Source organism: Balaenoptera borealis (assembly GCF_965194805.1).
Source record: "Balaenoptera borealis genome assembly, chromosome: 9".
Classification (NCBI taxonomy): domain Eukaryota; kingdom Metazoa; phylum Chordata; class Mammalia; order Artiodactyla; family Balaenopteridae; genus Balaenoptera; species Balaenoptera borealis.
The window spans coordinates 90,928,691-90,951,973 of NC_138873.1; positions in this window are offsets into that span (position 1 = coordinate 90,928,691).

Genomic DNA, 23,283 nt, shown 5'->3' on the forward strand with positions numbered 1-23,283 from the left:
ATTTTTTTCACTAGCGAATATTCCATCTGTACATGGAGGAGTTCTTCTTTGCCCACCCATCTGTTGGTGGTCTTTTTGGTTACTTCCATATCTTGGCTATTGTAATACTGGGCAATGCAGATTTGCCTGCCTGTGTCTTTCCAATTCTCTCTTCTTAGATTATAGGTGGAGGAGTGGGCCTGCTGGATCATATGGTAGCTCAATGTTGACCTTTTTAAGGCACCTCCATTCTGTTCTCATTCGTGGCCCTTTCCAACTTCCGTCCCCCTTGAAGTTGAGGGTATGCATTTCTCCACAACACCTTCAGCATTTATTGTTTGTAGTTTTCTTGCTCATGGTTATTCTGACAAGTGTGAGCTGATACCTCTTTGTGGTTGAATTCGCATGTGCCTCATAATCCGTTGAAATTGAGCTTTAAGGCATGTCCTTTTTATTTTTCAAGCAGTGATTACCCCTTAGTTCTTCAAAGTGTTCTCTTAAAGTACGTGTCACCTTTTGAAATGTTTTGGCCGTTACCTCCCTGAAGACATTTTGAGGGCAGGTTTCATTTACAGTTCTGCAGTACTTGTTCCTATGAAATGACCATTAGCACAGGCTTTAAAACTGCTTTTGCAGGTAACTGCCAGAGGGCGGCAGCCTTTCTATGTTCCCCACCCTGGTAACTAGGGAAAAGCCCTTGCGGCCTGTGGTGTTTCTCGGTTATAAATTAGAGTGGAGTGTGCCCGGACAAACCCACACAAGCTGATGTCTCCTTACTTTTGTTGGATTTTTAAATTTAATTTTTATTTTTTATTGGAGTAATTTTCCACTGTGTACGTGGACCACTTCTTCTTTGTGCATTCCTCGGTTGATGGACATTTTCATTGCTTCCAAGTGTTGGCTATGGTAAATATTGTTGGAGTGCAGGATTGCCAGCCTGTGACTTTTTGATTCTCATTTTCTCAGGTGATAGGCCCAGCAGTGGGTGTGATTGATTGACTGGTAGCACCGTGTTTCCCTTTTCAAAGCACCCTCTTTGTGTTTTCATTAGTGGCTCTTACCACGTCCCCCTTAGAGTCGAGGGTACGCATTTCTCCACAATCGCTTCAGCATTTATTGTTTACAGCATTTATGCTAATGGCCCTTCTGGCTGCTGTGAGCTGATAGGTTTTTGTAATTTGGGTTTGCATGTCTTTGAACATTCGTAAAACTCATCATTTTTCTCCGCCGTTTTCTTTTCCGTTAAAAAAAGGAAACAATTGGCAGTACAATATAACTCTTGAAATTGTCTTCTTTGAAGGTTGCCCTCTTTTGAATTATTTCGTCGATTTTCCACCCCAGCGTTTTTTTCGAGAGCAGGTGTCATTTCCCGAACTGCAAGTTTGGTGAATATTTAGTGACCTTTAGCAATGGGTTTAAAGCTGCTGTTGTGGGAAGCGGCCTCTAGGAGGCAGCATTTCCCCATTCCCAAATCTGGGGAGTAGGGCAGCAGAGCCTTTCTGGAAGTCGTGTTCCTAGGTTGTAAATTACATTGGAATGTGCGTGGCGAAACCCCCACAAGTTTATGTGTCATTATTTCTTCTTGGTTTTTAAAAGTGTTTTAATTGGGGTAAAGCTTAGAATATTGTTTGTCCTAGGTGTACACAATCTGGTTCATTTGTACATTATATATGTCTATTCAAGTACAGATCCTCTTCCCATGTAAAATGTTACAGAGGGTTCCGCAGACTTCCCTTGCTATATGGTTGGTCTTTTTGAGATATGTATATCATATGTGTTTGTATACATATAGTAACACTAATCTTAATTTATCCATTCCCCCCACCGGTCGTTTTAGATGAGCATAGTTTGTTTTCTAAATCTGTGAGTGTCTTTCTCTGTGGAAATATGTTCATTTGTGTCAGTTATTAGATAACGCCTATAAGTGCTATCATAGAACACAGGTCTTTTGCTTTCCAACTTACCTCATCTTTCGTGATTATCTCCAGACTCATTTGTGGTGCCTCAAAGAGCAATGGTTCATTGTCTTCCATGGCTCATATTCCATTGTGTACATGGACCACTTCTTCTTTATCCATTTACCTGTTGTTGGACATTTTGATTGCTTCACTGTCTTGGCTATTGTGAATAAGGCTGCACTGCAGCTTTTGCGGCCTGTGTCTTCTCGATTCTTGTCTTCTCAGGTGAGAGGTCCAATGGTGCGCCTGCTGGATTGAATAGTACCTCCATTTTTACTTTTAAACACAGCTCCTTTCTGTTCTCATTATTGGCTGTTACCCCTTTACGTCTCACCAGCAGGCAGAGGGTACACAGTTCTCTAAAACCCCTTCAGCATTTATTGTTTGTAGACTTTTTGCTGATGGTCAGTCGACTGGTGTAAGTTGAAACTTTTTGTAGATTAGATTGCATGCGTCTAACACTCCCTGAGGTTGAGCTTTTATCCATTTTCCTTTTTTTTAAAAAGAGTGTGAGTAAAACTTAACTCTTCCTAATCTCTTCTTGAAACATTTGCCTGTTTTGAATTTTTTGCCCATTCCCTACTTCAGCACAAATATTTAGGGCAAGTGTCCTTTACAGCCCTGAGTCCTTGTGAATGTTAAGTGACCATTGGCTGTGACTTTAAAGCTGCTCTTGCAGGATACGGCCACAAGGTGGCAGCATTTCTCCTTTACCAAATTTGGTTACTAGGGAAACAGAGCCTTAATGGAAGTGGTGTTCTAGGTTGTATATTAGAATGGAATGTGCCAGGAAAAAGCCCTTTAACTTTATGTCTCATTACTTCTTGTTCATATTTGTAATTTACTTTTTATTTTTTATCCCAGCAAATTTGATTACAATGGTTTGTTTGTTCTAGGTGTGCAAGATGTGGTTCTTTCACACATATACGTGTATCTATTCTTCCTCGCATCCTTTGCCAATGTAGGTTATGACACAATGTTGAGCAGTCTTCTCCTGGTCTTCCGTACGTCTTTGGTGGTTATATATTTCACATGGTTTGTATATCTCTGTTAACCCCAATATGGTAATGTATCCAATCCTCATCCCTTTCTATTTGGTGAACCATAAGTTTTTTAATGAATCTGTGATTGCCTTTCTCTGTGGAAATATCTTCATTGGTATCAATTTTTAAGTAACTCCTGAAAGTGATATGATAGGATATGTGCCTTTTGCTTTCTCACTTACTACACGTGGCGTGATTACGTCTAGACTCATCTATGGTGCTGCAAATGGCATTGTTTCATTTTTTTCACTAGCGAATATTCCATCTGTACATGGAGGAGTTCTTCTTTGCCCACCCATCTGTTGGTGGTCTTTTTGGTTACTTCCATATCTTGGCTATTGTAATACTGGGCAATGCAGATTTGCCTGCCTGTGTCTTTCCAATTCTCTCTTCTTAGATTATAGGTGGAGGAGTGGGCCTGCTGGATCATATGGTAGCTCAATGTTGACCTTTTTAAGGCACCTCCATTCTGTTCTCATTCGTGGCCCTTTCCAACTTCCGTCCCCCTTGAAGTTGAGGGTATGCATTTCTCCACAACACCTTCAGCATTTATTGTTTGTAGTTTTCTTGCTCATGGTTATTCTGACAAGTGTGAGCTGATACCTCTTTGTGGTTGAATTCGCATGTGCCTCATAATCCGTTGAAATTGAGCTTTAAGGCATGTCCTTTTTATTTTTCAAGCAGTGATTACCCCTTAGTTCTTCAAAGTGTTCTCTTAAAGTACGTGTCACCTTTTGAAATGTTTTGGCCGTTACCTCCCTGAAGACATTTTGAGGGCAGGTTTCATTTACAGTTCTGCAGTACTTGTTCCTATGAAATGACCATTAGCACAGGCTTTAAAACTGCTTTTGCAGGTAACTGCCAGAGGGCGGCAGCCTTTCTATGTTCCCCACCCTGGTAACTAGGGAAAAGCCCTTGCGGCCTGTGGTGTTTCTCGGTTATAAATTAGAGTGGAGTGTGCCCGGACAAACCCACACAAGCTGATGTCTCCTTACTTTCGTTGGATTTTTAAATTTAATTTTTATTTTTTATTGGAGTAATTTTCCACTGTGTACGTGGACCACTTCTTCTTTGTGCATTCCTCGGTTGATGGACATTTTCATTGCTTCCAAGTGTTGGCTATGGTAAATATTGTTGGAGTGCAGGATTGCCAGCCTGTGACTTTTGGATTCTCATTTTCTCAGGTGATAGGCCCAGCAGTGGGTGTGATTGATTGACTGGTAGCACCGTGTTTCCCTTTTCAAAGCACCCTCTTTGTGTTTTCATTAGTGGCTCTTACCACGTCCCCCTTAGAGTCGAGGGTACGCATTTCTCCACAATCGCTTCAGCATTTATTGTTTACAGCATTTATGCTAATGGCCCTTCTGGCTGCTGTGAGCTGATAGGTTTTTGTAATTTGGGTTTGCATGTCTTTGAACATTCGTAAAACTCATCATTTTTCTCCGCCGTTTTCTTTTCCGTTAAAAAAAGGAAACAATTGGCAGTACAATATAACTCTTGAAATTGTCTTCTTTGAAGGTTGCCCTCTTTTGAATTATTTGGTCGATTTTCCACCCCAGCGTTTTTTTCGAGAGCAGGTGTCATTTCCCGAACTGCAAGTTTGGTGAATATTTAGTGACCTTTAGCAATGGGTTTAAAGCTGCTGTTGTGGGAAGCGGCCTCTAGGAGGCAGCATTTCCCCATTCCCAAATCTGGGGAGTAGGGCAGCAGAGCCTTTCTGGAAGTCGTGTTCCTAGGTTGTAAATTACATTGGAATGTGCGTGGCGAAACCCCCACAAGTTTATGTGTCATTATTTCTTCTTGGTTTTTAAAAGTGTTTTAATTGGGGTAAAGCTTAGAATATTGTTTGTCCTAGGTGTACACAATCTGGTTCATTTGTACATTATATATGTCTATTCAGGTACAGATCCTCTTCCCATGTAAAATGTTACAGAGGGTTCCGCAGACTTCCCTTGCTATATGGTTGGTCTTTTTGAGATATGTATATCATATGTGTTTGTATACATATAGTAACACTAATCTTAATTTATCCATTCCCCCCACCGGTCGTTTTAGATGAGCATAGTTTGTTTTCTAAATCTGTGAGTGTCTTTCTCTGTGGAAATATGTTCATTTGTGTCAGTTATTAGATAACGCCTATAAGTGCTATCATAGAACACAGGTCTTTTGCTTTCCAACTTACCTCATCTTTCGTGATTATCTCCAGACTCATTTGTGGTGCCTCAAAGAGCAATGGTTCATTGTCTTCCATGGCTCATATTCCATTGTGTACATGGACCACTTCTTCTTTATCCATTTACCTGTTGTTGGACATTTTGATTGCTTCACTGTCTTGGCTATTGTGAATAAGGCTGCACTGCAGCTTTTGCGGCCTGTGTCTTCTCGATTCTTGTCTTCTCAGGTGAGAGGTCCAATGGTGCGCCTGCTGGATTGAATAGTACCTCCATTTTTACTTTTAAACACAGCTCCTTTCTGTTCTCATTATTGGCTGTTACCCCTTTACGTCTCACCAGCAGGCAGAGGGTACACAGTTCTCTAAAACCCCTTCAGCATTTATTGTTTGTAGACTTTTTGCTGATGGTCAGTCGACTGGTGTAAGTTGAAACTTTTTGTAGATTAGATTGCATGCGTCTAACACTCCCTGAGGTTGAGCTTTTATCCATTTTCCTTTTTTTTAAAAAGAGTGTGAGTAAAACTTAACTCTTCCTAATCTCTTCTTGAAACATTTGCCTGTTTTGAATTTTTTGCCCATTCCCTACTTCAGCACAAATATTTAGGGCAAGTGTCCTTTACAGCCCTGAGTCCTTGTGAATGTTAAGTGACCATTGGCTGTGACTTTAAAGCTGCTCTTGCAGGATACGGCCACAAGGTGGCAGCATTTCTCCTTTACCAAATTTGGTTACTAGGGAAACAGAGCCTTAATGGAAGTGGTGTTCTAGGTTGTATATTAGAATGGAATGTGCCAGGAAAAAGCCCTTTAACTTTATGTCTCATTACTTCTTGTTCATATTTGTAATTTACTTTTTATTTTTTATCCCAGCAAATTTGATTACAATGGTTTGTTTGTTCTAGGTGTGCAAGATGTGGTTCTTTCACACATATACGTGTATCTATTCTTCCTCGCATCCTTTGCCAATGTAGGTTATGACACAATGTTGAGCAGTCTTCTCCTGGTCTTCCGTACGTCTTTGGTGGTTATATATTTCACATGGTTTGTATATCTCTGTTAACCCCAATATGGTAATGTATCCAATCCTCATCCCTTTCTATTTGGTGAACCATAAGTTTTTTAATGAATCTGTGATTGCCTTTCTCTGTGGAAATATCTTCATTGGTATCAATTTTTAAGTAACTCCTGAAAGTGATATGATAGGATATGTGCCTTTTGCTTTCTCACTTACTACACGTGGCGTGATTACGTCTAGACTCATCTATGGTGCTGCAAATGGCATTGTTTCATTTTTTTCACTAGCGAATATTCCATCTGTACATGGAGGAGTTCTTCTTTGCCCACCCATCTGTTGGTGGTCTTTTTGGTTACTTCCATATCTTGGCTATTGTAATACTGGGCAATGCAGATTTGCCTGCCTGTGTCTTTCCAATTCTCTCTTCTTAGATTATAGGTGGAGGAGTGGGCCTGCTGGATCATATGGTAGCTCAATGTTGACCTTTTTAAGGCACCTCCATTCTGTTCTCATTCGTGGCCCTTTCCAACTTCCGTCCCCCTTGAAGTTGAGGGTATGCATTTCTCCACAACACCTTCAGCATTTATTGTTTGTAGTTTTCTTGCTCATGGTTATTCTGACAAGTGTGAGCTGATACCTCTTTGTGGTTGAATTCGCATGTGCCTCATAATCCGTTGAAATTGAGCTTTAAGGCATGTCCTTTTTATTTTTCAAGCAGTGATTACCCCTTAGTTCTTCAAAGTGTTCTCTTAAAGTACGTGTCACCTTTTGAAATGTTTTGGCCGTTACCTCCCTGAAGACATTTTGAGGGCAGGTTTCATTTACAGTTCTGCAGTACTTGTTCCTATGAAATGACCATTAGCACAGGCTTTAAAACTGCTTTTGCAGGTAACTGCCAGAGGGCGGCAGCCTTTCTATGTTCCCCACCCTGGTAACTAGGGAAAAGCCCTTGCGGCCTGTGGTGTTTCTCGGTTATAAATTAGAGTGGAGTGTGCCCGGACAAACCCACACAAGCTGATGTCTCCTTACTTTCGTTGGATTTTTAAATTTAATTTTTATTTTTTATTGGAGTAATTTTCCACTGTGTACGTGGACCACTTCTTCTTTGTGCATTCCTCGGTTGATGGACATTTTCATTGCTTCCAAGTGTTGGCTATGGTAAATATTGTTGGAGTGCAGGATTGCCAGCCTGTGACTTTTGGATTCTCATTTTCTCAGGTGATAGGCCCAGCAGTGGGTGTGATTGATTGACTGGTAGCACCGTGTTTCCCTTTTCAAAGCACCTTCTTTGTGTTTTCATTAGTGGCTCTTACCACGTCCCCCTTAGAATCGAGGGTACGCATTTCTCCACAATCGCTTCAGCATTTATTGTTTACAGCATTGATGCTAATGGCCCTTCTGGCTGCTGTGAGCTGATAGGTTTTTGTAATTTGGGTTTGCATGTCTTTGAACATTCATAAAACTCATCATTTTTCTCCGCCGTTTTCTTTTCCGTTAAAAAAAGGAAACAATTGGCAGTACAATATAACTCTTGAAATTGTCTTCTTTGAAGGTTGCCCTCTTTTGAATTATTTCGTCGATTTTCCACCCCAGCGTTTTTTTCGAGAGCAGGTGTCATTTCCCGAACTGCAAGTTTGGTGAATATTTAGTGACCTTTAGCAATGGGTTTAAAGCTGCTGTTGTGGGAAGCGGCCTCTAGGAGGCAGCATTTCCCCATTCCCAAATCTGGGGAGTAGGGCAGCAGAGCCTTTCTGGAAGTCGTGTTCCTAGGTTGTAAATTACATTGGAATGTGCATGGCGAAACCCCCACAAGTTTATGTGTCATTATTTCTTCTTGGTTTTTAAAAGTGTTTTAATTGGGGTAAAGCTTAGAATATTGTTTGTCCTAGGTGTACACAATCTGGTTCATTTGTACATTATATATGTCTATTCAAGTACAGATCCTCTTCCCATGTAAAATGTTACAGAGGGTTCCGCAGACTTCCCTTGCTATATGGTTGGTCTTTTTGAGATATGTATATCATATGTGTTTGTATACATATAGTAACACTAATCTTAATTTATCCATTCCCCCCACCGGTCGTTTTAGATGAGCATAGTTTGTTTTCTAAATCTGTGAGTGTCTTTCTCTGTGGAAATATGTTCATTTGTGTCAGTTATTAGATAACGCCTATAAGTGCTATCATAGAACACAGGTCTTTTGCTTTCCAACTTACCTCATCTTTCGTGATTATCTCCAGACTCATTTGTGGTGCCTCAAAGAGCAATGGTTCATTGTCTTCCATGGCTCATATTCCATTGTGTACATGGACCACTTCTTCTTTATCCATTTACCTGTTGTTGGACATTTTGATTGCTTCACTGTCTTGGCTATTGTGAATAAGGCTGCACTGCAGCTTTTGCGGCCTGTGTCTTCTCGATTCTTGTCTTCTCAGGTGAGAGGTCCAATGGTGCGCCTGCTGGATTGAATAGTACCTCCATTTTTACTTTTAAACGCAGCTCCTTTCTGTTCTCATTATTGGCTGTTACCCCTTTACGTCTCACCAGCAGGCAGAGGGTACACAGTTCTCTAAAACCCCTTCAGCATTTATTGTTTGTAGACTTTTTGCTGATGGTCAGTCGACTGGTGTAAGTTGAAACTTTTTGTAGATTAGATTGCATGCGTCTAACACTCCCTGAGGTTGAGCTTTTATCCATTTTCCTTTTTTTTAAAAAGAGTGTGAGTAAAACTTAACTCTTCCTAATCTCTTCTTGAAACATTTGCCTGTTTTGAATTTTTTGCCCATTCCCTACTTCAGCACAAATATTTAGGGCAAGTGTCCTTTACAGCCCTGAGTCCTTGTGAATGTTAAGTGACCATTGGCTGTGACTTTAAAGCTGCTCTTGCAGGATACGGCCACAAGGTGGCAGCATTTCTCCTTTACCAAATTTGGTTACTAGGGAAACAGAGCCTTAATGGAAGTGGTGTTCTAGGTTGTATATTAGAATGGAATGTGCCAGGAAAAAGCCCTTTAACTTTATGTCTCATTACTTCTTGTTCATATTTGTAATTTACTTTTTATTTTTTATCCCAGCAAATTTGATTACAATGGTTTGTTTGTTCTAGGTGTGCAAGATGTGGTTCTTTCACACATATACGTGTATCTATTCTTCCTCGCATCCTTTGCCAATGTAGGTTATGACACAATGTTGAGCAGTCTTCTCCTGGTCTTCCGTACGTCTTTGGTGGTTATATATTTCACATGGTTTGTATATCTCTGTTAACCCCAATATGGTAATGTATCCAATCCTCATCCCTTTCTATTTGGTGAACCATAAGTTTTTTAATGAATCTGTGATTGCCTTTCTCTGTGGAAATATCTTCATTGGTATCAATTTTTAAGTAACTCCTGAAAGTGATATGATAGGATATGTGCCTTTTGCTTTCTCACTTACTACACTTGGCGTGATTACGTCTAGACTCATCTATGGTGCTGCAAATGGCATTGTTTCATTTTTTTCACTAGCGAATATTCCATCTGTACATGGAGGAGTTCTTCTTTGCCCACCCATCTGTTGGTGGTCTTTTTGGTTACTTCCATATCTTGGCTATTGTAATACTGGGCAATGCAGATTTGCCTGCCTGTGTCTTTCCAATTCTCTCTTCTTAGATTATAGGTGGAGGAGTGGGCCTGCTGGATCATATGGTAGCTCAATGTTGACCTTTTTAAGGCACCTCCATTCTGTTCTCATTCGTGGCCCTTTCCAACTTACGTCCCCCTTGAAGTTGAGGGTATGCATTTCTCCACAACACCTTCAGCATTTATTGTTTGTAGTTTTCTTGCTCATGGTTATTCTGACAAGTGTGAGCTGATACCTCTTTGTGGTTGAATTCGCATGTGCCTCATAATCCGTTGAAATTGAGCTTTAAGGCATGTCCTTTTTATTTTTCAAGCAGTGATTACCCCTTAGTTCTTCAAAGTGTTCTCTTAAAGTACGTGTCACCTTTTGAAATGTTTTGGCCGTTACCTCCCTGAAGACATTTTGAGGGCAGGTTTCATTTACAGTTCTGCAGTACTTGTTCCTATGAAATGACCATTAGCACAGGCTTTAAAACTGCTTTTGCAGGTAACTGCCAGAGGGCGGCAGCCTTTCTATGTTCCCCACCCTGGTAACTAGGGAAAAGCCCTTGCGGCCTGTGGTGTTTCTCGGTTATAAATTAGAGTGGAGTGTGCCCGGACAAACCCACACAAGCTGATGTCTCCTTACTTTCGTTGGATTTTTAAATTTAATTTTTATTTTTTATTGGAGTAATTTTCCACTGTGTACGTGGACCACTTCTTCTTTGTGCATTCCTCGGTTGATGGACATTTTCATTGCTTCCAAGTGTTGGCTATGGTAAATATTGTTGGAGTGCAGGATTGCCAGCCTGTGACTTTTGGATTCTCATTTTCTCAGGTGATAGGCCCAGCAGTGGGTGTGATTGATTGACTGGTAGCACCGTGTTTCCCTTTTCAAAGCACCCTCTTTGTGTTTTCATTAGTGGCTCTTACCACGTCCCCCTTAGAGTCGAGGGTACGCATTTCTCCACAATCGCTTCAGCATTTATTGTTTACAGCATTTATGCTAATGGCCCTTCTGGCTGCTGTGAGCTGATAGGTTTTTGTAATTTGGGTTTGCATGTCTTTGAACATTCGTAAAACTCATCATTTTTCTCCGCCGTTTTCTTTTCCGTTAAAAAAAGGAAACAATTGGCAGTACAATATAACTCTTGAAATTGTCTTCTTTGAAGGTTGCCCTCTTTTGAATTATTTCGTCGATTTTCCACCCCAGCGTTTTTTTAGAGAGCAGGTGTCATTTCCCGAACTGCAAGTTTGGTGAATATTTAGTGACCTTTAGCAATGGGTTTAAAGCTGCTGTTGTGGGAAGCGGCCTCTAGGAGGCAGCATTTCCCCATTCCCAAATCTGGGGAGTAGGGCAGCAGAGCCTTTCTGGAAGTCGTGTTCCTAGGTTGTAAATTACATTGGAATGTGCGTGGCGAAACCCCCACAAGTTTATGTGTCATTATTTCTTCTTGGTTTTTAAAAGTGTTTTAATTGGGGTAAAGCTTAGAATATTGTTTGTCCTAGGTGTACACAATCTGGTTCATTTGTACATTATATATGTCTATTCAAGTACAGATCCTCTTCCCATGTAAAATGTTACAGAGGGTTCCGCAGACTTCCCTTGCTATATGGTTGGTCTTTTTGAGATATGTATATCATATGTGTTTGTATACATATAGTAACACTAATCTTAATTTATCCATTCCCCCCACCGGTCGTTTTAGATGAGCATAGTTTGTTTTCTAAATCTGTGAGTGTCTTTCTCTGTGGAAATATGTTCATTTGTGTCAGTTATTAGATAACGCCTATAAGTGCTATCATAGAACACAGGTCTTTTGCTTTCCAACTTACCTCATCTTTCGTGATTATCTCCAGACTCATTTGTGGTGCCTCAAAGAGCAATGGTTCATTGTCTTCCATGGCTCATATTCCATTGTGTACATGGACCACTTCTTCTTTATCCATTTACCTGTTGTTGGACATTTTGATTGCTTCACTGTCTTGGCTATTGTGAATAAGGCTGCACTGCAGCTTTTGCGGCCTGTGTCTTCTCGATTCTTGTCTTCTCAGGTGAGAGGTCCAATGGTGCGCCTGCTGGATTGAATAGTACCTCCATTTTTACTTTTAAACACAGCTCCTTTCTGTTCTCATTATTGGCTGTTACCCCTTTACGTCTCACCAGCAGGCAGAGGGTACACAGTTCTCTAAAACCCCTTCAGCATTTATTGTTTGTAGACTTTTTGCTGATGGTCAGTCGACTGGTGTAAGTTGAAACTTTTTGTAGATTAGATTGCATGCGTCTAACACTCCCTGAGGTTGAGCTTTTATCCATTTTCCTTTTTTTTAAAAAGAGTGTGAGTAAAACTTAACTCTTCCTAATCTCTTCTTGAAACATTTGCCTGTTTTGAATTTTTTGCCCATTCCCTACTTCAGCACAAATATTTAGGGCAAGTGTCCTTTACAGCCCTGAGTCCTTGTGAATGTTAAGTGACCATTGGCTGTGACTTTAAAGCTGCTCTTGCAGGATACGGCCACAAGGTGGCAGCATTTCTCCTTTACCAAATTTGGTTACTAGGGAAACAGAGCCTTAATGGAAGTGGTGTTCTAGGTTGTATATTAGAATGGAATGTGCCAGGAAAAAGCCCTTTAACTTTATGTCTCATTACTTCTTGTTCATATTTGTAATTTACTTTTTATTTTTTATCCCAGCAAATTTGATTACAATGGTTTGTTTGTTCTACAACGGTGTGCAAGATGTGGTTCTTTCACACATATACGTGTATCTATTCTTCCTCGCATCCTTTGCCAATGTAGGTTATGACACAATGTTGAGCAGTCTTCTCCTGGTCTTCCGTACGTCTTTGGTGGTTATATATTTCACATGGTTTGTATATCTCTGTTAACCCCAATATGGTAATGTATCCAATCCTCATCCCTTTCTATTTGGTGAACCATAAGTTTTTTAATGAATCTGTGATTGCCTTTCTCTGTGGAAATATCTTCATTGGTATCAATTTTTAAGTAACTCCTGAAAGTGATATGATAGGATATGTGCCTTTTGCTTTCTCACTTACTACACGTGGCGTGATTACGTCTAGACTCATCTATGGTGCTGCAAATGGCATTGTTTCATTTTTTTCACTAGCGAATATTCCATCTGTACATGGAGGAGTTCTTCTTTGCCCACCCATCTGTTGGTGGTCTTTTTGGTTACTTCCATATCTTGGCTATTGTAATACTGGGCAATGCAGATTTGCCTGCCTGTGTCTTTCCAATTCTCTCTTCTTAGATTATAGGTGGAGGAGTGGGCCTGCTGGATCATATGGTAGCTCAATGTTGACCTTTTTAAGGCACCTCCATTCTGTTCTCATTCGTGGCCCTTTCCAACTTCCGTCCCCCTTGAAGTTGAGGGTATGCATTTCTCCACAACACCTTCAGCATTTATTGTTTGTAGTTTTCTTGCTCATGGTTATTCTGACAAGTGTGAGCTGATACCTCTTTGTGGTTGAATTCGCATGTGCCTCATAATCCGTTGAAATTGAGCTTTAAGGCATGTCCTTTTTATTTTTCAAGCAGTGATTACCCCTTAGTTCTTCAAAGTGTTCTCTTAAAGTACGTGTCACCTTTTGAAATGTTTTGGCCGTTACCTCCCTGAAGACATTTTGAGGGCAGGTTTCATTTACAGTTCTGCAGTACTTGTTCCTATGAAATGACCATTAGCACAGGCTTTAAAACTGCTTTTGCAGGTAACTGCCAGAGGGCGGCAGCCTTTCTATGTTCCCCACCCTGGTAACTAGGGAAAAGCCCTTGCGGCCTGTGGTGTTTCTCGGTTATAAATTAGAGTGGAGTGTGCCCGGACAAACCCACACAAGCTGATGTCTCCTTACTTTTGTTGGATTTTTAAATTTAATTTTTATTTTTTATTGGAGTAATTTTCCACTGTGTACGTGGACCACTTCTTCTTTGTGCATTCCTCGGTTGATGGACATTTTCATTGCTTCCAAGTGTTGGCTATGGTAAATATTGTTGGAGTGCAGGATTGCCAGCCTGTGACTTTTTGATTCTCATTTTCTCAGGTGATAGGCCCAGCAGTGGGTGTGATTGATTGACTGGTAGCACCGTGTTTCCCTTTTCAAAGCACCCTCTTTGTGTTTTCATTAGTGGCTCTTACCACGTCCCCCTTAGAGTCGAGGGTACGCATTTCTCCACAATCGCTTCAGCATTTATTGTTTACAGCATTTATGCTAATGGCCCTTCTGGCTGCTGTGAGCTGATAGGTTTTTGTAATTTGGGTTTGCATGTCTTTGAACATTCGTAAAACTCATCATTTTTCTCCGCCGTTTTCTTTTCCGTTAAAAAAAGGAAACAATTGGCAGTACAATATAACTCTTGAAATTGTCTTCTTTGAAGGTTGCCCTCTTTTGAATTATTTCGTCGATTTTCCACCCCAGCGTTTTTTTAGAGAGCAGGTGTCATTTCCCGAACTGCAAGTTTGGTGAATATTTAGTGACCTTTAGCAATGGGTTTAAAGCTGCTGTTGTGGGAAGCGGCCTCTAGGAGGCAGCATTTCCCCATTCCCAAATCTGGGGAGTAGGGCAGCAGAGCCTTTCTGGAAGTCGTGTTCCTAGGTTGTAAATTACATTGGAATGTGCGTGGCGAAACCCCCACAAGTTTATGTGTCATTATTTCTTCTTGGTTTTTAAAAGTGTTTTAATTGGGGTAAAGCTTAGAATATTGTTTGTCCTAGGTGTACACAATCTGGTTCATTTGTACATTATATATGTCTATTCAAGTACAGATCCTCTTCCCATGTAAAATGTTACAGAGGGTTCCGCAGACTTCCCTTGCTATATGGTTGGTCTTTTTGAGATATGTATATCATATGTGTTTGTATACATATAGTAACACTAATCTTAATTTATCCATTCCCCCCACCGGTCGTTTTAGATGAGCATAGTTTGTTTTCTAAATCTGTGAGTGTCTTTCTCTGTGGAAATATGTTCATTTGTGTCAGTTATTAGATAACGCCTATAAGTGCTATCATAGAACACAGGTCTTTTGCTTTCCAACTTAGCTCATCTTTCGTGATTATCTCCAGACTCATTTGTGGTGCCTCAAAGAGCAATGGTTCATTGTCTTCCATGGCTCATATTCCATTGTGTACATGGACCACTTCTTCTTTATCCATTTACCTGTTGTTGGACATTTTGATTGCTTCACTGTCTTGGCTATTGTGAATAAGGCTGCACTGCAGCTTTTGCGGCCTGTGTCTTCTCGATTCTTGTCTTCTCAGGTGAGAGGTCCAATGGTGCGCCTGCTGGATTGAATAGTACCTCCATTTTTACTTTTAAACACAGCTCCTTTCTGTTCTCATTATTGGCTGTTACCCCTTTACGTCTCACCAGCAGGCAGAGGGTACACAGTTCTCTAAAACCCCTTCAGCATTTATTGTTTGTAGACTTTTTGCTGATGGTCAGTCGACTGGTGTAAGTTGAAACTTTTTGTAGATTAGATTGCATGCGTCTAACACTCCCTGAGGTTGAGCTTTTATCCATTTTCCTTTTTTTTAAAAAGAGTGTGAGTAAAACTTAACTCTTCCTAATCTCTTCTTGAAACATTTGCCTGTTTTGAATTTTTTGCCCATTCCCTACTTCAGCACAAATATTTAGGGCAAGTGTCCTTTACAGCCCTGAGTCCTTGTGAATGTTAAGTGACCATTGGCTGTGACTTTAAAGCTGCTCTTGCAGGATACGGCCACAAGGTGGCAGCATTTCTCCTTTACCAAATTTGGTTACTAGGGAAACAGAGCCTTAATGGAAGTGGTGTTCTAGGTTGTATATTAGAATGGAATGTGCCAGGAAAAAGCCCTTTAACTTTATGTCTCATTACTTCTTGTTCATATTTGTAATTTACTTTTTATTTTTTATCCCAGCAAATTTGATTACAATGGTTTGTTTGTTCTAGGTGTGCAAGATGTGGTTCTTTCACACATATACGTGTATCTATTCTTCCTCGCATCCTTTGCCAATGTAGGTTATGACACAATGTTGAGCAGTCTTCTCCTGGTCTTCCGTACGTCTTTGGTGGTTATATATTTCACATGGTTTGTATATCTCTGTTAACCCCAATATGGTAATGTATCCAATCCTCATCCCTTTCTATTTGGTGAACCATAAGTTTTTTAATGAATCTGTGATTGCCTTTCTCTGTGGAAATATCTTCATTGGTATCAATTTTTAAGTAACTCCTGAAAGTGATATGATAGGATATGTGCCTTTTGCTTTCTCACTTACTACACTTGGCGTGATTACGTCTAGACTCATCTATGGTGCTGCAAATGGCATTGTTTCATTTTTTTCACTAGCGAATATTCCATCTGTACATGGAGGAGTTCTTCTTTGCCCACCCATCTGTTGGTGGTCTTTTTGGTTACTTCCATATCTTGGCTATTGTAATACTGGGCAATGCAGATTTGCCTGCCTGTGTCTTTCCAATTCTCTCTTCTTAGATTATAGGTGGAGGAGTGGGCCTGCTGGATCATATGGTAGCTCAATGTTGACCTTTTTAAGGCACCTCCATTCTGTTCTCATTCGTGGCCCTTTCCAACTTACGTCCCCCTTGAAGTTGAGGGTATGCATTTCTCCACAACACCTTCAGCATTTATTGTTTGTAGTTTTCTTGCTCATGGTTATTCTGACAAGTGTGAGCTGATACCTCTTTGTGGTTGAATTCGCATGTGCCTCATAATCCGTTGAAATTGAGCTTTAAGGCATGTCCTTTTTATTTTTCAAGCAGTGATTACCCCTTAGTTCTTCAAAGTGTTCTCTTAAAGTACGTGTCACCTTTTGAAATGTTTTGGCCGTTACCTCCCTGAAGACATTTTGAGGGCAGGTTTCATTTACAGTTCTGCAGTACTTGTTCCTATGAAATGACCATTAGCACAGGCTTTAAAACTGCTTTTGCAGGTAACTGCCAGAGGGCGGCAGCCTTTCTATGTTCCCCACCCTGGTAACTAGGGAAAAGCCCTTGCGGCCTGTGGTGTTTCTCGGTTATAAATTAGAGTGGAGTGTGCCCGGACAAACCCACACAAGCTGATGTCTCCTTACTTTCGTTGGATTTTTAAATTTAATTTTTATTTTTTATTGGAGTAATTTTCCACTGTGTACGTGGACCACTTCTTCTTTGTGCATTCCTCGGTTGATGGACATTTTCATTGCTTCCAAGTGTTGGCTATGGTAAATATTGTTGGAGTGCAGGATTGCCAGCCTGTGACTTTTGGATTCTCATTTTCTCAGGTGATAGGCCCAGCAGTGGGTGTGATTGATTGACTGGTAGCACCGTGTTTCCCTTTTCAAAGCACCCTCTTTGTGTTTTCATTAGTGGCTCTTACCACGTCCCCCTTAGAGTCGAGGGTACGCATTTCTCCACAATCGCTTCAGCATTTATTGTTTACAGCATTTATGCTAATGGCCCTTCTGGCTGCTGTGAGCTGATAGGTTTTTGTAATTTGGGTTTGCATGTCTTTGAACATTCGTAAAACTCATCATTTTTCTCCGCCGTTTTCTTTTCCGTTAAAAAAAGGAAACAATTGGCAGTACAATATAACTCTTGAAATTGTCTTCTTTGAAGGTTGCCCTCTTTTGAATTATTTCGTCGATTTTCCACCCCAGCGTTTTTTTAGAGAGCAGGTGTCATTTCCCGAACTGCAAGTTTGGTGAATATTTAGTGACCTTTAGCAATGGGTTTAAAGCTGCTGTTGTGGGAAGCGGCCTCTAGGAGGCAGCATTTCCCCATTCCCAAATCTGGGGAGTAGGGCAGCAGAGCCTTTCTGGAAGTCGTGTTCCTAGGTTGTAAATTACATTGGAATGTGCGTGGCGAAACCCCCACAAGTTTATGTGTCATTATTTCTTCTTGGTTTTTAAAAGTGTTTTAATTGGGGTAAAGCTTAGAATATTGTTTGTCCTAGGTGTACACAATCTGGTTCATTTGTACATTATATATGTCTATTCAAGTACAGATCCTCTTCCCATGTAAAATGTTACAGAGGGTTCCGCAGACTTCCCTTGCTATATGGTTGGTCTTTTTGAGATATGTATATCATATGTGTTTGTATACATATAGTAACACTAATCTTAATTTATCCATTCCCCCCACCGGTCGTTTTAGATGAGCATAGTTTGTTTTCTAAATCTGTGAGTGTCTTTCTCTGTGGAAATATGTTCATTTGTGTCAGTTATTAGATAACGCCTATAAGTGCTATCATAGAACACAGGTCTTTTGCTTTCCAACTTACCTCATCTTTCGTGATTATCTCCAGACTCATTTGTGGTGCCTCAAAGAGCAATGGTTCATTGTCTTCCATGGCTCATATTCCATTGTGTACATGGACCACTTCTTCTTTATCCATTTACCTGTTGTTGGACATTTTGATTGCTTCACTGTCTTGGCTATTGTGAATAAGGCTGCACTGCAGCTTTTGCGGCCTGTGTCTTCTCGATTCTTGTCTTCTCAGGTGAGAGGTCCAATGGTGCGCCTGCTGGATTGAATAGTACCTCCATTTTTACTTTTAAACACAGCTCCTTTCTGTTCTCATTATTGGCTGTTACCCCTTTACGTCTCACCAGCAGGCAGAGGGTACACAGTTCTCTAAAACCCCTTCAGCATTTATTGTTTGTAGACTTTTTGCTGATGGTCAGTCGACTGGTGTAAGTTGAAACTTTTTGTAGATTAGATTGCATGCGTCTAACACTCCCTGAGGTTGAGCTTTTATCCATTTTCCTTTTTTTTAAAAAGAGTGTGAGTAAAACTTAACTCTTCCTAATCTCTTCTTGAAACATTTGCCTGTTTTGAATTTTTTGCCCATTCCCTACTTCAGCACAAATATTTAGGGCAAGTGTCCTTTACAGCCCTGAGTCCTTGTGAATGTTAAGTGACCATTGGCTGTGACTTTAAAGCTGCTCTTGCAGGATACGGCCACAAGGTGGCAGCATTTCTCCTTTACCAAATTTGGTTACTAGGGAAACAGAGCCTTAATGGAAGTGGTGTTCTAGGTTGTATATTAGAATGGAATGTGCCAGGAAAAAGCCCTTTAACTTTATGTCTCATTACTTCTTGTTCATATTTGTAATTTACTTTTTATTTTTTATCCCAGCAAATTTGATTACAATGGTTTGTTTGTTCTAGGTGTGCAAGATGTGGTTCTTTCACACATATACGTGTATCTATTCTTCCTCGCATCCTTTGCCAATGTAGGTTATGACACAATGTTGAGCAGTCTTCTCCTGGTCTTCCGTACGTCTTTGGTGGTTATATATTTCACATGGTTTGTATATCTCTGTTAACCCCAATATGGTAATGTATCCAATCCTCATCCCTTTCTATTTGGTGAACCATAAGTTTTTTAATGAATCTGTGATTGCCTTTCTCTGTGGAAATATCTTCATTGGTATCAATTTTTAAGTAACTCCTGAAAGTGATATGATAGGATATGTGCCTTTTGCTTTCTCACTTACTACACTTGGCGTGATTACGTCTAGACTCATCTATGGTGCTGCAAATGGCATTGTTTCATTTTTTTCACTAGCGAATATTCCATCTGTACATGGAGGAGTTCTTCTTTGCCCACCCATCTGTTGGTGGTCTTTTTGGTTACTTCCATATCTTGGCTATTGTAATACTGGGCAATGCAGATTTGCCTGCCTGTGTCTTTCCAATTCTCTCTTCTTAGATTATAGGTGGAGGAGTGGGCCTGCTGGATCATATGGTAGCTCAATGTTGACCTTTTTAAGGCACCTCCATTCTGTTCTCATTCGTGGCCCTTTCCAACTTACGTCCCCCTTGAAGTTGAGGGTATGCATTTCTCCACAACACCTTCAGCATTTATTGTTTGTAGTTTTCTTGCTCATGGTTATTCTGACAAGTGTGAGCTGATACCTCTTTGTGGTTGAATTCGCATGTGCCTCATAATCCGTTGAAATTGAGCTTTAAGGCATGTCCTTTTTATTTTTCAAGCAGTGATTACCCCTTAGTTCTTCAAAGTGTTCTCTTAAAGTACGTGTCACCTTTTGAAATGTTTTGGCCGTTACCTCCCTGAAGACATTTTGAGGGCAGGTTTCATTTACAGTTCTGCAGTACTTGTTCCTATGAAATGACCATTAGCACAGGCTTTAAAACTGCTTTTGCAGGTAACTGCCAGAGGGCGGCAGCCTTTCTATGTTCCCCACCCTGGTAACTAGGGAAAAGCCCTTGCGGCCTGTGGTGTTTCTCGGTTATAAATTAGAGTGGAGTGTGCCCGGACAAACCCACACAAGCTGATGTCTCCTTACTTTCGTTGGATTTTTAAATTTAATTTTTATTTTTTATTGGAGTAATTTTCCACTGTGTACGTGGACCACTTCTTCTTTGTGCATTCCTCGGTTGATGGACATTTTCATTGCTTCCAAGTGTTGGCTATGGTAAATATTGTTGGAGTGCAGGATTGCCAGCCTGTGACTTTTGGATTCTCATTTTCTCAGGTGATAGGCCCAGCAGTGGGTGTGATTGATTGACTGGTAGCACCGTGTTTCCCTTTTCAAAGCACCTTCTTTGTGTTTTCATTAGTGGCTCTTACCACGTCCCCCTTAGAATCGAGGGTACGCATTTCTCCACAATCGCTTCAGCATTTATTGTTTACAGCATTGATGCTAATGGCCCTTCTGGCTGCTGTGAGCTGATAGGTTTTTGTAATTTGGGTTTGCATGTCTTTGAACATTCATAAAACTCATCATTTTTCTCCGCCGTTTTCTTTTCCGTTAAAAAAAGGAAACAATTGGCAGTACAATATAACTCTTGAAATTGTCTTCTTTGAAGGTTGCCCTCTTTTGAATTATTTCGTCGATTTTCCACCCCAGCGTTTTTTTCGAGAGCAGGTGTCATTTCCCGAACTGCAAGTTTGGTGAATATTTAGTGACCTTTAGCAATGGGTTTAAAGCTGCTGTTGTGGGAAGCGGCCTCTAGGAGGCAGCATTTCCCCATTCCCAAATCTGGGGAGTAGGGCAGCAGAGCCTTTCTGGAAGTCGTGTTCCTAGGTTGTAAATTACATTGGAATGTGCATGGCGAAACCCCCACAAGTTTATGTGTCATTATTTCTTCTTGGTTTTTAAAAGTGTTTTAATTGGGGTAAAGCTTAGAATATTGTTTGTCCTAGGTGTACACAATCTGGTTCATTTGTACATTATATATGTCTATTCAAGTACAGATCCTCTTCCCATGTAAAATGTTACAGAGGGTTCCGCAGACTTCCCTTGCTATATGGTTGGTCTTTTTGAGATATGTATATCATATGTGTTTGTATACATATAGTAACACTAATCTTAATTTATCCATTCCCCCCACCGGTCGTTTTAGATGAGCATAGTTTGTTTTCTAAATCTGTGAGTGTCTTTCTCTGTGGAAATATGTTCATTTGTGTCAGTTATTAGATAACGCCTATAAGTGCTATCATAGAACACAGGTCTTTTGCTTTCCAACTTACCTCATCTTTCGTGATTATCTCCAGACTCATTTGTGGTGCCTCAAAGAGCAATGGTTCATTGTCTTCCATGGCTCATATTCCATTGTGTACATGGACCACTTCTTCTTTATCCATTTACCTGTTGTTGGACATTTTGATTGCTTCACTGTCTTGGCTATTGTGAATAAGGCTGCACTGCAGCTTTTGCGGCCTGTGTCTTCTCGATTCTTGTCTTCTCAGGTGAGAGGTCCAATGGTGCGCCTGCTGGATTGAATAGTACCTCCATTTTTACTTTTAAACGCAGCTCCTTTCTGTTCTCATTATTGGCTGTTACCCCTTTACGTCTCACCAGCAGGCAGAGGGTACACAGTTCTCTAAAACCCCTTCAGCATTTATTGTTTGTAGACTTTTTGCTGATGGTCAGTCGACTGGTGTAAGTTGAAACTTTTTGTAGATTAGATTGCATGCGTCTAACACTCCCTGAGGTTGAGCTTTTATCCATTTTCCTTTTTTTTAAAAAGAGTGTGAGTAAAACTTAACTCTTCCTAATCTCTTCTTGAAACATTTGCCTGTTTTGAATTTTTTGCCCATTCCCTACTTCAGCACAAATATTTAGGGCAAGTGTCCTTTACAGCCCTGAGTCCTTGTGAATGTTAAGTGACCATTGGCTGTGACTTTAAAGCTGCTCTTGCAGGATACGGCCACAAGGTGGCAGCATTTCTCCTTTACCAAATTTGGTTACTAGGGAAACAGAGCCTTAATGGAAGTGGTGTTCTAGGTTGTATATTAGAATGGAATGTGCCAGGAAAAAGCCCTTTAACTTTATGTCTCATTACTTCTTGTTCATATTTGTAATTTACTTTTTATTTTTTATCCCAGCAAATTTGATTACAATGGTTTGTTTGTTCTAGGTGTGCAAGATGTGGTTCTTTCACACATATACGTGTATCTATTCTTCCTCGCATCCTTTGCCAATGTAGGTTATGACACAATGTTGAGCAGTCTTCTCCTGGTCTTCCGTACGTCTTTGGTGGTTATATATTTCACATGGTTTGTATATCTCTGTTAACCCCAATATGGTAATGTATCCAATCCTCATCCCTTTCTATTTGGTGAACCATAAGTTTTTTAATGAATCTGTGATTGCCTTTCTCTGTGGAAATATCTTCATTGGTATCAATTTTTAAGTAACTCCTGAAAGTGATATGATAGGATATGTGCCTTTTGCTTTCTCACTTACTACACTTGGCGTGATTACGTCTAGACTCATCTATGGTGCTGCAAATGGCATTGTTTCATTTTTTTCACTAGCGAATATTCCATCTGTACATGGAGGAGTTCTTCTTTGCCCACCCATCTGTTGGTGGTCTTTTTGGTTACTTCCATATCTTGGCTATTGTAATACTGGGCAATGCAGATTTGCCTGCCTGTGTCTTTCCAATTCTCTCTTCTTAGATTATAGGTGGAGGAGTGGGCCTGCTGGATCATATGGTAGCTCAATGTTGACCTTTTTAAGGCACCTCCATTCTGTTCTCATTCGTGGCCCTTTCCAACTTACGTCCCCCTTGAAGTTGAGGGTATGCATTTCTCCACAACACCTTCAGCATTTATTGTTTGTAGTTTTCTTGCTCATGGTTATTCTGACAAGTGTGAGCTGATACCTCTTTGTGGTTGAATTCGCATGTGCCTCATAATCCGTTGAAATTGAGCTTTAAGGCATGTCCTTTTTATTTTTCAAGCAGTGATTACCCCTTAGTTCTTCAAAGTGTTCTCTTAAAGTACGTGTCACCTTTTGAAATGTTTTGGCCGTTACCTCCCTGAAGACATTTTGAGGGCAGGTTTCATTTACAGTTCTGCAGTACTTGTTCCTATGAAATGACCATTAGCACAGGCTTTAAAACTGCTTTTGCAGGTAACTGCCAGAGGGCGGCAGCCTTTCTATGTTCCCCACCCTGGTAACTAGGGAAAAGCCCTTGCGGCCTGTGGTGTTTCTCGGTTATAAATTAGAGTGGAGTGTGCCCGGACAAACCCACACAAGCTGAT